Source organism: Rhea americana, unplaced genomic scaffold, assembly GCF_003343005.1.
Source record: "Rhea americana isolate MKP2758 unplaced genomic scaffold, rheAme1 scaffold_105, whole genome shotgun sequence".
Lineage (NCBI taxonomy): Eukaryota > Metazoa > Chordata > Aves > Rheiformes > Rheidae > Rhea > Rhea americana.
Genome location: NW_028185095.1, coordinates 2,237,526 through 2,250,430, shown reverse-complemented (window position 1 = coordinate 2,250,430; position 12,905 = coordinate 2,237,526).

The following is a 12,905-nucleotide window of genomic DNA, read 5'->3' as shown; positions in this document are numbered from 1 at the left end:
CCAAAGATTCAAACCGTTATTTTCTGGAAAACATACTCAAGAAGCAAATAGAATAATACTGCCTAGTTTTAACTTTGAATTCTCCCACTTTTTTACTGTCAAATCATTACTAGTATTTAGCATATTATTTTTCTTGTTTCTTAAAAAACCAAATGTTCCCCACTTAAGAAACTGATTGCTGTTTATATTTTCGTACAAGTATCTGTAGATTTTTATTCAAAATATTTTCCTATCCTTCTTTTGGATTGTAAAGAATTTTTCTGAAGACTTTTATGGACTTCCATTACTGATGTATCAATTAAGAAAAGAATATTTCTTAACACATTTTAAGGAAGATTTCACTTCAATATACCATGTATTTTTCGGGAAACTAGTGGCTCACACATTTCCTGGAATTTAATCCTCACTTCATTTTCCACAATAGTTTGATATCAGAAAAGGTTATTATGCGTGGGGACAACATCCATCAAAAAAACCCTAAAGTGTTTCTCGCTTTTTTGGAGGAGGGAGGAGGTTTGACAGCTAATTTTATATTGGTGGTATGCAGCAGCACAAATGCACTGAGAAGCCAAATTCTGGGAGAGACAAATACCAGTGACTGAGGACGGTCGCCTCTAACTACTTATCTGGTTGGACTGAAAAACAGCCAGTGATTCAGTGCTGACATTTGAGCATAACTCTTCCTTGCCAYCTTCACAACAACGTTTGCATTAACCCACATGGAAATAATTTTCCTATAAGAAATCTTACGATAAAATGCCTGCTCCTTGCAGTGATCTTTAAGCTTATTGTGAAAGTAGCGTGAAATGTGACTTTTGCTAAGCAATGTGTCCTTTCCTTCAAGTCCCGCATGGAAGGTCTATTCCCCATGTCTCCCTTCTGGTTCATTAAGACTTTTCTCCTTTGTTTATGTAATTTGTTCCGATACTCATTTACTCAGATATGAGCACATGGGAAATAAAAAGGCATATTGTTTACCTTGTCTTATACCTTTTTATACACCTTTAATATTCGGTTTGCTCTTACTGTCCTCCTCAGCATTTTCGGGAAGGGCTGCCTGCTTCTTAGTTCCAGAAGTAAATTCCTGCAAGGGGAAAAAGACAATGTTTTGGTTGCAGATATTGTTCTGGGGTTTGGGTCRCTTTGGTGGTACAGCAGAAGGCCTAATTTCCACTGTTTTGAGTTGAATATTGTTATTGTTTAAGGAAAAAACTGTTGCTTAGAAGCCAGCTTAGGTAGTTGACAGTCAAATGTAGCACTTCTGAGATCTGAAATTTATTTCTCTGGAGCTCTCTGTTCCTGCTAGTATGAAAATTGTCTATATTGAGAACTCTTCTGCAAATAAAAATGGTGTGTTCTACTTAGCTATTTTGCAAATAGAAGTATGGTGTTGTGACCAGGAACTTTGGGTTCTCTCCTTATGCCTTATTATATTATGTTACTTTAAAGAAAAATATGTAAGGTAGAAATCCCTGGAAGGAAAAGAGGAGATTGCCTTCACATAGGGAGCAATTAAGCATGCTTAGAGAGCGGTTGGCAGAAAAATTTCTGAAAAGCTGTCTGTTTATTATTTTGCAGGTGGAAATATTGGTCATTAAAGAAAATTTCACTACAAAAAATGATTAATACTGCAAAATAAATATTTAATAGTTTCCTTTTGATCTAAAATTTTACACAATAGCCTCAAATGATAAACACAGTGTTATTATAGCAGCTCTGACGATGTGATTTAATGAATTCAGTCACTGTGAAGAGGAAATACATTTCCATGATTAGGTGAGCAATGGTCTGATGCAGTTTACAGTGGTGGGATATTTGTTTTTGGCTCTCCAATTTCATAATACAGTCTTAGCTGCGAGCAGTAAGAGGCCTGATGCYGTGCGGAGCTCCCAGAAGTCGGCGGGACCTCGGAGCATGCATTTGATGAACCTTTGTGTCTAGCACACTGATAGCTGCACACCCTCGGCTTCTTATTAACTTGGAGTTTAAAGATACCAAACTTTTAAATAAAACAAGACTTAGTACTAAGTGCCCTCCATATATTAGCCTTTATGAACACTCATTTTGAATAACTTTACAGGCTCTTTGGTGCCAACATCTTTGTTTAACTAACACTCTATTTTATTACATTCAAAAATGTACTTGTGAAAAAGAAAGTGTTTTATGTTACTGTTGTAGCTCAAAAGTGCCATTATTTAACACTTTTCTGTGGCTGATTTTCTCTTTATAATTTGTGCAGATATGCCTTCTACTTACAAGTATTTTGAGATTGTAAACAACAGAGGAGCTGTTCCTGGTGATCTTAGCTAGCAATAATAGCATGAAACTGCACCAATAACGCTCATAAAAAGTACTGTGAAGGATGACAGTATTTGCTGAGAACTGGTGACAGTTGCATTTTCTGGTTTGAATTTATAATAAAACCATACAAAAAATGGGAGTCTGTACCATAGGGAAAAATCAGTATAAAAATGGCCAGAATAGTGTAATAGCTGATCTCTACCTTTCTTTCCTGGGATGCAGTAAAAACATCTTAACTGTCTTCGTAAGACACTTAATTTATGGTATGAACACTCTAGAGTAAACATCTACAGATTCATTTCTTCATATTTTTAAAAATCCGAGGAAAATAAKAATAAGAAATAACATGAGTGATTTAAACTGTATTGCTTGTTATGAAATATGTTACTAATTTTCAGTGGTTATTTTCCTCACAGTTWTAGTAGAAGCAAAAATAGAGGCATACTTCAAGAATTTGGAATCTATAGATGCTTTTGATTCTAGGATTATGAATACTGTGTAGTTGGAACTGTTTTTCTTTTGTAGGTAAATAGAGATGTAGTTGCTTCAAGATATTCAAAGACATTAACCTCTGTAAAAGACATTTAGGAAATACATACAAAAATACAACCTGTAGTCTTGTAAATCAGTAACAAATTACAGATGTCATCTTACACATGAAAGTGACGTATATGTAGCAACTGTAGAGCTTGCAGTAAGACGCTGTTTTTAAAGCTAAACAGCTGAGGGCAGCTGCTCTGATATTACACTAGATTTAAAGATTTGATTAGTACTACTATAAAAATTACTTGTATTAACTGTAACGTACTGCGACATTTTTTAAAAAATATGTTCCTTCCTTTTGAGGACAGAACAGTCCAAACTTTAAAACATACCTATTTTACCTGATAGCTTTGGTGGTGCTAAAAGAACCAAAACTGGATTCCCTCCRGTTGTTGCAGCCTATTCAGTAAGAATGAATAAGCAAGTGAGTTTTTGGACCATGTGCAGAGAGATTGATGCCAGGTTGTGAGGGCCATGAGGGTTCATTCTTGCAAGTGGTTCCAGCAGAAGTATCTTTGAACACTTTTTGCCTTGGTTACAAGGGCTCTGGAGAAGCATTGCAGAATTACTCTGTTGGCTCTCTGACAGCTGGGAAACTCCCTCATCCTGAGGTTATTTCTTGTGAATCTTGTTCTGCCAGCTTTAGCACCTCTTTATGTGGCTGTGTCAGAATGAAGCACCTAGATTGGAGAGCTGGATTCCCAATTTCAGTGTCTTTATTCTGCAAAATATGTACATGAGAATAGATAATGGATAAGCTTTGGAGACCTACATGCTTGCATCSTAGAATAGAAAGAAGTAAATTAATGGAAAAAATTAATAGAAAATATTTCTTTCATTTACATAATTCCCATTATTAAAATGTTCTTTTATCGCAAGAAAATGGGGCACTAGCTCTGTTTTGAACTGGGGATTAGTAAGGGAAGTACTGGGTATTAAAAGAAGCCTGTTTTTCCCTGCAGTCTGACAGGAAATGGCAAGTGATTGCAGAGCAGAAAACTGTGCTCCAGCAAGCACATTCCAGCCATTCCTTCACCCACCGTTCTGCAGCAGACTCCAGGGAGGCACAGCGGCACAAATGCTGGGGACACTGGTGTTGCGGCAACTTTCACAGCAAAAAGTAAGCACATGCACAAAATGTTGTCAAACGTTCACTTCATGTTGCTCTGTAACGCTTGAGGTTTTTATCCTCGTTTTGTAAATTAGCCTCTAGTATAGCCTTCACGCTTAGGAGGGCTGCAGATACTGGCTTCCTACCAGSCTGAGAAAATTAATTCCTTGCTTCATATGCAAACATCCTTCTACTGTTGGCTAAAGCAACACAAGCAGAGGTAGCTAAAATATAATGTGGGAAAAGAAAGCATCTCTTGTGATTACGCTGTCCTTACATTGCTTTGCATGGGGCTCTATAGAAGTCTTTTGAATGGCAATATCACAGAACTAGGAAGGCAGGAGAGGTTCTTGCCACCAAGACACACCATTTAACCTGCCTGCTGTCCACGTGACCATGGCACTGCATGGCTGAAGAAAGGACTACTGAAAGCTGTAGCAGTGTTGCCCACTCCTCGCTGCAGGGAACTGCCGTTCTTGCACACACCAGTTCTGCTTTTCAAATGCTTTGTGGTCAACCTGCTGCAACTCTGGTTATCAGAATTACTTTCAACTGCAACAGCACTTCTTACAGGCCACAGCTTTCTGTCCTGCTTTCTAGGTGCATTGTCTGATTCTGTGCCTGACTGAGGGGACTTGGAACGCTTTGGTAGTTACATGCAAAACAGGAATTCTAAAATGTGGCTTCTTCCCATCATCTTCCTCTAAACTTGTTAAAACCCTACAATTTCCAGATTTGATGGTGAGCAGGAATCTTAGGGGCTGTCATAATTCAGTGTCTTGCACATGATTTTAAGTGAATTAATTAAAAGATTATTATGCATGCTATGTGCTAATGTTTTTAGTGAATCTTCTGAAATACAGTACAGCAAAATGCAAATGAATATAGCTTAGTGTAGATATTTTTCTTTTATTGGTAGTGGGGACTAGAGGAGGAGATACATAATGTGTATTTATTTAACTATTCCTGTGTGTTTTCCTGATTTTTGGAGATCAGTTTGAATTGCCATTGATTATACTTCCCATTTTATCCTGGCTTCCTGCTGAAAGGAGTTAGCTGAAAGTGAAATTTAATCATTTGTTCTTTATTTTTAAACCTTTTTCCTTATTTAAAGGGTTATCTTTAAGAACTTATTATTATTTTTTTTCAATTCAATTCAAATTATGGTCTTTCCCCACTGTATTTCTCTGTATCTCAGTTGACCTGTACCTGAGTAGAACGATGCTCTGTTGGGTTGACTACTCCTGTTGTCATCTATGAGGAAAGTTTAAACATTTTAATATGTGGCATCATTCCCACAGCTGTCATTGCTGTCTGCAAGTTTATTCTCAGCACAGTGTGAAGCTTTCAGCCATGCAGAAGGGCAACACTTTCACTTAAATTGCTAAGACATGAGTTTTATATTCAGTTTTCTCTTGAGTGTAATAGAACTTGTTACCAGGTCTTCTTATCTCCTCAAATATAAGATTAGTTTTCACTGTTAAGTGGATTCTGAGYCAGAATTCTCAGCCAATCTTCATAGAGTCCTGCATGAATATACTTTTTTATAACTCTGAAAAGATTTTTCTGGTTAGAAAACTGTTGCTTGTAGATAATGAACTCATGAAGGCCAGTCATCTAAAAATACGTATTTTTTTCTTAACACAGAAGGCTTGTGTTACCACATAGAATAATTTAATTCTAAAGGACAAAGAAGAATGCCCCTTTGTTGCTCTAAGATACAGTAGTTCCTTATGTATCTTAATCATAATGTGATTACATTTACCTTATGTAAATTGGAGATAGTTGCAGTTACTGTGGTTTATGCACACAAATATATGTGCCCATGGACCCATTTGCATGCACATATATATGTTCACTATATTAAGAGGAATAATTTTCCAAAGTTATAGTTATGTCTCCATTTGCCAAATGCTTTTGGGAACATAACTTAGTGTAGGGAGTAGCAGTGGAAGCTGGGAATTATCTGAAAGCATCATCTGGAATATCAAAAACTTGTGGCTCCACAAACATCAAAAAATTTGATCAAGAAGTCATCCACTAAAGAAAAAATATGAAAATAAGTGGCAGTAGAACAAACAGCAATGCACTGAATAACTGGAAAGAGGAAGTAAAGGCAGATGAATATCAAGTAGGAATATTTGCAAGAAAAGTTAAAGGGATCAGTGGCATATTGTGAGTTCCCAGGTTTTATGGCTGTGATAGTAGCAGCAGTTCTGCACTTCCTAGACCGTGTACTCCAATGTTGGAGTACACTCCAACACCGCACGCCCGAGCGGCTTCCTTCTGCTTTCCTGTTCTGCATTTCCAGTCTTTAAATCAAGGCTCAAATCTGATTCTTCATCCATTGAACTATACTTACTTAAGCTCATTCTCTCCAGATGACCTATCATTATTCCTGCTCTGCAGGAATCAGGGTCAGATATGCAATATGYATATACGCTTGCAGGCTGTGGAGTGTGAGAACCTGCGGGTGGGCAGAGCGTGGAAGTGCTGTTGCTGCTGCTGGAGGGGTGTGTCACTTTGAGCTCCAGAGAAGGGAGACGTATTCAATAAATGCTCCTGTACTTGGGGAAAAATGATGTATTGATCACCTATCAAGCTGTAGATGAAGACTTACCAATCTGTAAATAAAGAGGATATGTGGGAGCACTGGCTATAATTAAACATTTTAAAATATGTAGCCCTGTTAATTTGCAACCAGTAGCTTCAGAGAAACTGAATGAGGAAATTGTTTTGATCTACTGATATTTCTGTTTTACCAAATCTTAGAAATCTGTCTTACAAAGAATTACCTCAAAGAAGCCTAGTTGCTTGAAAGAAAAGACCTGGTGTGGTTTTTGGATATGTAGAAGAAGAGAAATGATCATTTTGAGCAAGGAAATGATTTTATCTCTAACGCAACACTGAGAAGGCAAAGCAAAAAGGCTATGTGTTAGTACTGGCTGGCAGAATTTAATGGAGGTTATGGTTTTTGATACAGAAACTCCAGAAAAAAATGTAGGACAGCTATGAAAATGCTCTTCAAGACAGAAATGAGGCTCAGGCAGCTAAAGTTGTCAGCTTATTAAAGAAATTTGTGTTGTGGTTTTATGAACTTGTGTATCTGCCCTTATCTGCTAACAGGAGGACTCTTCACCCTTGCTGGTATAGACAGAAGTTCCTAGGGCAGTAAGTGGAAATTAGGGGACATATAAAACCTGTTCTTCAAGACTTAGACTGATGTGAAAGAGTGTCAGACTATGGCAGGTTCATAAGAAAGGTTGCTTTTTATTCCAAGATACAGTGTTTTCTTTTACATTATTTTTTTTTCTGCCAAGCAGTGGCTCTCTGTTTTCAAGGAATCCCCAAGTTTGAGTAACCATGTAATGTACCATGGATGCTTCCAGGCTTGGTACAGTTGATGCAAAATCCAAGTGCCTCACTGCTGCAAGTGCTTATGTCTAAGTGGAATAGCTGGAGGAACAAGCAGAACAGGACCTGTTCTTTGCAGACTCTGAACTACGTTTCTTACCTAATTTCTACTTTGCTTCTCTACAGAGATGCTTTGCGGGCTCCAAGTTGGTCTTCTTGCTGCTTCCCAAGTTAAATATTTGTTCCTGAATGATTGCAGTACTAACAAGTTTCCTGGATCCTTTCCATCTCTTCTTTAAAGCTGACATCACCCTCTTCTTCAGTGAATTACTCCTTCAAAGACTGACCTTCAACACCAGAGTGAATGCTGTGTTCTAGCATTTAAGAATACTATTTTGTGTTTCTGTAAGGATTCATAGAAGCAGAAGACTTCTTTGATTTCAAAGTTTCTCTTCTCATTTATCATTTTTTTTTTCCTTTCAAATTTTAAGAAAAAGTATTTTTAGTGTGCTGGATGCTGGTATTATGTCTATATTGATTCTTGCTCTGCTGCCATATCTAAAACCTCCATTTATTTCTACTACAAAGACAATGATTTTTGAGCAGTTTGAGTATGTATATTTTTTCCACTATTCTTTGCCTTTTTCAGTGCTGCTCAAAGGAATCTGGTGAAGGATGCATCCTTTTCATTCCATACTTGTGGAATAAGGAACTGATCTATCTCAGTGATTTGCTTTTATAGCCTACTAAAACCAAAGCAGTATTTTTTTTGTGCTGCTTAGAATTGCACAATTTATATTTATTGCTCAGTTGCTCAAGGAAAATAAGTAACTAGTTACTAAAAGGGCAGAAAGGATGAATGCTTTTGCTAGCATAACTTTGCTTTAAGTCAAATTTCTTTCCTTCTTTCTTTTTTTTCCCTCTTGAGTGCTAAATTGCACTGTTGTTCTAGTTCAAGGATAATAAGGCCAGACAGGAAGCATATCTTCCATTGAGAAGTTTGCTAAGTGCTTATTATAGAACTTGTGATTTCTTTGCTCAGCATTGGCATTTATGTAATATAGACATGTAGAAATTCAAAACAGTCAGTAATAGTAACAGAATCTTTGTGGAGAAGCAATCAGAGGACAATCTGATTTAGTGGTCAGTACACAGGTTAGAAGTCTAACTTGCTAAATTGATCTGAGCAAGCCGTTCAACTTTTCAGTGTCTCAGCTTCCCCATTTTAAAGTGAGGTTAGCTAAGACATTTTGACATTAGATGTTGTTAATGTGAAATCTAGTTACATTGTTGAAGATAGTTAAAAAGTAGCTCATATCCTGCTTTAAATATAGATCTTTTCTCCAGCTTTTTTTTCCATGTGAGATGTATACAGACAAATGGAGATATTGGCAAAAAAGGGGGGACATTTCTCACTTGAACAGCTTCTCAGTCCATTAGGAACCTAATCGACATAAATGGAATTGCTAAAGGACTAAGATAATAGCGCTTAGTGAAAATAAGAAAGACAGAATTTGCTGATCCAAGGGAAATATAGTAAAACTAAGCAGTTCCAAACGCTCTCCAGAGCGGACAAACTGCCATTTCAGTGGTTGATTAAATGTTTCTACCAAATTGCAAGGAGAGGGAAGACAGTTAGTTGTTTTCTTGCAACATTTACAAATTGTGTGTGCGGAAGCATTTGCTAGGCCTGAAAGGGTAGTTAATTCAGGTAAAATGGAAAAACTCTTTGGTAGTGGTAAAATAAATAAATGTTATTGAAATCAGTGGAGCCATGTGCATAGAAGCATTTTGTCATATGAGGAYTGGTTGGGTTTGTAACTGATACAATGGTGTTTAAAATACCCATTTCTTGTAGTTACTCTGGTAAATTTTATTTTATTTTAAACACTAGGAACTGATTCTATAGGCTTTAAAAGATTTAGAAATACATAAATACAGGGTGAACAAAGTTAGCACGCTATTGAAATGTCATGGTTTTGCTGAATGCGTTTTAGGGTCTGAAGTAGGATATATGTAAGCCCATATGATAAAGGATACTTCGGTAGCTCAGATTAGGTAAGCAACTAGCAGTGAAATATCTAAATCTGAGGTTCAGAGGTGGATTTGGGGGTCATCCTGAGGCAATAACTGAATGTTCCAGATCGTAATCTTCAGATAGCTTAAACTCACAATTATTTACAATGTGTTTAATACATATACACTATCTGGTATAAATAAAACCTTCCAAAAGCTTTCTATTAACAAGTCAGTGATGAAGGGATTTGACCAGATAAGGAATTCTACCTGTTGGACAAAGACCTTGCCCGGCATTGTGGTGAAATGATGTGCTCTGTTAGGAGACTCTAGGAAAAATCCTTTCTGTACAGCTGGATGATCTTGTTCTTAGACATGTAAAGCCAAGAGTATGAGAAATCTTTTGCTAGAACTGGCATTTTATTCTTGGTGAGTTTTTGTTTTTACAGTCAAAACAGATGTGCTGACTGAGTAAGCCATTGGTGATGGTTTTATTTCACCTTATGCTTAAGTCTTTAGCCGTTGAGCTCGCTGTTGAGTTAACAATATATAGTTTGCTATTTAGATATTGATTGCAGGCCAGCTTTCTAAGGAAAAAGTTGCATATTGTGAAAACTTTGCTTAAGTGCAAGCTTACTCAAAATAATAGTAAAAAAGAAGGCAAAACAAACTCCCCTCTACTTTCAGTGGCCATTAAAACCTGGGAAAACCTCAGAAAGAGTAAGTTCACAGTTTGAGGTGAACCTGGCACCTAGATGCAAGGGAGATTAGAAGTGTTTACATTGTGCTGGTCACTTCATGCTGGAGTCCTAAAATTTGTGCCGGTTAAATATAGAAAGTATGAAGGTCTTGGTGGTGTTAGGTGCATACATTCTCCTAGAAATACACCTGGTTTATTGTGTTAATTCAGCTGTAAATTTTCTGGATTAAACTGTAAAGATATCCAGTATAATGTAGGCATCTGTCAGTTTATGGACACCCAAAAATACTTGCCTGCATATAGCATATTTTTCAGCAACTTGGAGCATATGTAGGTTTTTTGATACCTTTTAGCTTTTATTTCAAGACTTACCTATCACCTTAGCTTGTTGTGCTAGCTACAGTACAAATAATAAAGTACTTGCTTCACTGGCTAGCTTGCTTAAATGTATTTAAATATATATATGTATATTTATATATATGCAGTGAGGGCTTTTTGGTAGAAATTAATATAATATAGTTCCACTCTGCAGAAAGAAGTCAAAAGGCAGCACTGTTGCCACACTTACAAGCTGACAAGATGGATATTTTACTGTTAGTGAGCTGGGTGTACTCAGAAGGGAGAGTGATGACACTGCTTGTAAGAGATTCAAAGTAGCAGTCCTGTTTTGGCAAGAACAAAATGAGGGAATTGCAGTCTTTATTGTGCAGATGCTTGTATTTCTTGTGTCTGGGAACACAAACTTGAGCAAGAACCTTAATCTAGGCTGTCCTAGACTAACAGATGCAGTCTCTCAGGCCATGTCTTCCCAAGCACGTTAGTGTTGCACTGAGTCTGCACTTGAGAATTACTGCCTTCAGTGCCTTAGCTTTTACTGTCTTTAGCATCCAGATAGCAAATGCTCTGGTGCACAGTAACATGGAGCTCGAGGTTTATGGAGCATATTGCTAGATAAAATCTCCCAGAGCTGAAGCCTGACATACGAATCCACTGTTCTTGCCTTGCAAGGCAGTAGGCATGGGCTTTAGTCCAGGGACTTGCAGCAGCAGTTCTCCATCTCAGCTATTTGTCATGACTCCTTCACGAAACTCAACAACCTCTGAGTGCTTGTAGCTCTCTTCAGGATAAGGCTGAGCTTGTGAGGTTGTCTCTGAAGGGGACTGGAGCTAGAGCTGATCACAGCTGAGATTCGTGAAACTTCATCTTACCACCTTTCACTTGAATTTGATTTCCGCAGCAGGGGCACTGTTTTGGGTATCTTCATCTCCTGCTCCCCCCCCCTCCAATTAATAGAGCCTTAATAATATTGAGATTTCCATCCCTCCATTAAATATGGTTGAAATTGGCCAAAGGTTCAAAAACTGTTGGTGGAGTGGAAGAACATAGTCCTGGCAGACTGATAGCCAATATATTTACATTAGCTTTATTTTCTCAGGCAGCCATGCTGAAAAGGCATCATGGTGTTGATATAACCTTTGAGTGTGTTTGGAGGGGGTGGGCTCGTTGTTTGACTGCTGATTCATTTTACAGTATGTTTAACTGTGTTGAAGAGAATTCTTAACAAGGTTTACAGATAAGAGAGTTATTAGCTTGAAACTTGGAGATGGGAGGGGAGAAACAGGAAGGAAATCTGGGCTGTTGTAGGTCAATCATTTGGTTACATTGGCATTAAATCAAGAGCAGGAGGAGAGAGATTGTGCAACAAGAATCTGAGTCTTTTTTTACTGGCTTGTAGCTTTCTATTTATGGGAACCCAAAATGACCTGACTTCCTGGGCCTAAAACAATAGTGATATATCCTTGATGATAAGTCATACTTTTTAAGCCAGTCTGCACAGTGACGTTTTTTAACATATGCCAAAGCCTGGACTGCTAGGTAGTGAGGCCTGGGACTGCCTCCTGCGACAGATGAAGCATCATGTGATGTTAATGAAATTAGTCATGACGTTAGGGCTGCCTCTTCCTCCCCCCAGTAGTTTGATGTGCGGTGCTTGTCTCATGCTGCCCCGTACCCTTGAAAAGAGCCTATACTGCCACCCATTTTTCTTGATAGTGCCCACAGAAACAATGCCAGCAGTGGTCAGCGTGAGAGGGATGAGGCAGAGACATCACCAGCCCAACTACTGGGGCTTTCCTCCTTTCCTTTGCTCATGTGGTAGATTTAATCTGCTCCCCAGACAGCTCAGACTGGGTTTTTTTTCTGTTCTGTTTTTATGCAGCGTCTACTGTGACTGGTTCTTACCTGTGCCTGGCTTGTGTTGCTTCAGAAACAAAACCATGGAGGTGAGACATGAGTTGATATACTTGGCTCCCATTAAAAGCAGTAGAAGAATCCTCACTGATTTCGGTAGAACCTCATCAGGACAGGAATCTCTGTGAGTTATTAAGAAAGGAAAGAGTAGGAAAGAAAATTTGCATTCAGACACCTTTTTGGCAAGGTTGCAAGAGCAGAAGTCTGTGAGCAAAGAGACTGTCATCTGATGCTTCCCTTACTTAGGAGAAATGGCACTGGTAAATTTTTGTGAATAAGTAACTCTGCGTCCAGTCCAGCTATTTTACCTTCAAAGTTTTGCCTTGCAGAGCCTTGAAAATTGGACTTTACGCATCAGTGTTTGGCATAGGTCAAAAGAAGCACCATTATATATAATACTTAATGGCTTCTTAATCAGCTCAAAGCTTCAGATCTTTTTTAATCAGCATGAATGCCATGAAAGGCTTTCCCTGCCTCTTTTTTGCATTTTTGCATGGTTTTGAGATCATATGCTTACTATTTTTTCTTGCACTGCCCAAGTAATTACTTTTACTGTGGTTCACATTGACTGCTTGCTATAAGAAGCTTTTTATAGTTGTTCTGAATGTCTCTGAAATGAAAACTTAAGTA